Source organism: Orycteropus afer, unplaced genomic scaffold (genome assembly GCF_000298275.1).
Source record: "Orycteropus afer afer isolate SDZICR_OR568_19922 unplaced genomic scaffold, OryAfe1.0 scaffold00723, whole genome shotgun sequence".
NCBI lineage: Eukaryota > Metazoa > Chordata > Mammalia > Tubulidentata > Orycteropodidae > Orycteropus > Orycteropus afer.
The window spans coordinates 772,248-774,279 of NW_006922310.1; positions in this window are offsets into that span (position 1 = coordinate 772,248).

Sequence of the window (2,032 nt, forward strand, 5' to 3'; positions counted from 1 at the left end):
GGTGGTATAGCACCTAAGGCATTTGACTGCTAACCAGAAGGCTGGCAGTTCAAACCCACCAGCCACTCCTTGGAAGGAAGGTTGAGCAATCTACATCTGTTGTTGATACCGCCTCGGAAACCCAAGGAGGAGTCGGTATGAGTCAGATCTGACTCAAAAGCAGTGACTTTTTAGTTTTCCTCAATATAATAAAGAGCATACACACAAACCCAACAGCCAACATTATTCTCAATGGAGAGAGACTGAAATCAATCCCCTTGCGAACTGGACCCAGACAAGGATGCTATGTATCACTTCTATTCAACACTGTACTGGAAGTCCTATCCAGGGTAATAAGGTAAAAAAGGGAAATCAAAGGCATTCAAATTGGTAACAAAGAAGTAAAAACTATCCCTATTTACTGATGATATGATATTACACCCAGAAAACCCAAGAGACTCAGTTAAAAAGAAAAAAAAAAACTAGTGGAACTAATTGAGATATTTAGCACAGTGGCCAGATACAAGCTTCAACATACAAAAACCAGTTGGATCCCTCTACACCAGCAAAAAGATCGCTGAAAAAGAAATAAAGAAATCAATACCATTTACAATAGCTACCGAAAAAATAAAATACTTAGGAATAAATCTTAACAGGGATACAAAAGACCTGTACAAAGAAAACTACAAAAGAATACTTCAAGAAACTGTAAGAGATTTACATAAATGGAAGAAGATACCATGCTCATGAATAGGATGATTGAACACTGTAAAAATGTCAATACTACCCAAAGCAACCTATACATTCAATGCAATCCTAATCCAGATCCCATCAACATTCTTTAAGGATATAGAGAAACCAATCACTCACTTTATGTGGAAACCAAACAGACCTCGGATAACAAAGCACTGTTGAAGAAGAAGAACAAAGTAGGAGGTCTCACACTCCGAGATCTCAAGATCTACTACACAGCCACAATAGTCAAAACTGCCCAGCATTGGTACTACAACAGACATAGACCAATGGAATAGAAGTGAGAACCCAGAAATAGATCCATCAACCTATACTCAGCTGATCTTTGACAAAGGGCTGAATCCTTTAAATGGGGAAGAGACTGTCTATCTCACAAATGGTGCTGGCAAAACTGGTTATCCGTTTGCAGAAAAATGAAACAAGATCTGTACCACACACCATACACAAAAACTAACTCCAGATGGATCGAAGACTAAAATGTGAAACCTGAAATTATAAAGCTCCTCAAGGTAAAAATAGGTGCAAATTTAGGGGCCTTAATATATGGCATAAATAGACTATCAAGCATAACCCAAAATACACAAGACAGCAGAAGATAAACTAAATGAATGGGACCTTCTAAAAATTAAATTTTTATGTACTGCTAAAGACTTCGCTAAAAGAGTCAAAAGAGAACCTACAGATTGGGAAAAAATATTCGGCAATGACATATCTGACAAGAGACTTATCTCTAGAATTTATAAAAAACTCCAACACTTCAACAACAAAAAGACATATAATCCAATTAAAAATGGGCAGAAGACATAAATAGGCACTTCACCAAAGAGGATATTCAGGCAGCCAAGTAACATATGAAGAAATGTTCACAATCATTAGCCATTAGAGAGATGCCAATCAAAACAACGAGATACCATCTTGTCCCAACACTAGTAGCAAAGTTCAGCAAGACAAAAAATAACAAATTTGGCAAAGATATGGAGAGACTGGGACTCTCATACACTGCTGGTGGGACTGTAAAATGATACAACCACTGTGGAAAGCAGTATGGTGATTCCTTACAAAGTTGGAATTAGAAATACCATTTGACCCAGCCACTCCATTGTTGTTGTCGTTATGTGCCGTCAAGTTGGATCTGACTCACAGAGAACCTTCCTTGTGTTTCTGAGGCAGTATCACTACAGAAGTAGATTGCCCCACTTCCTTCCGAGGAGTGGCTGGTGGGTTTGAACCGCCAGCCTTCTGGTCAGCAGTCAAGTGCTTTAGGCATTACTAGGTATATATCCTAAAGAAGTGAGAGCCA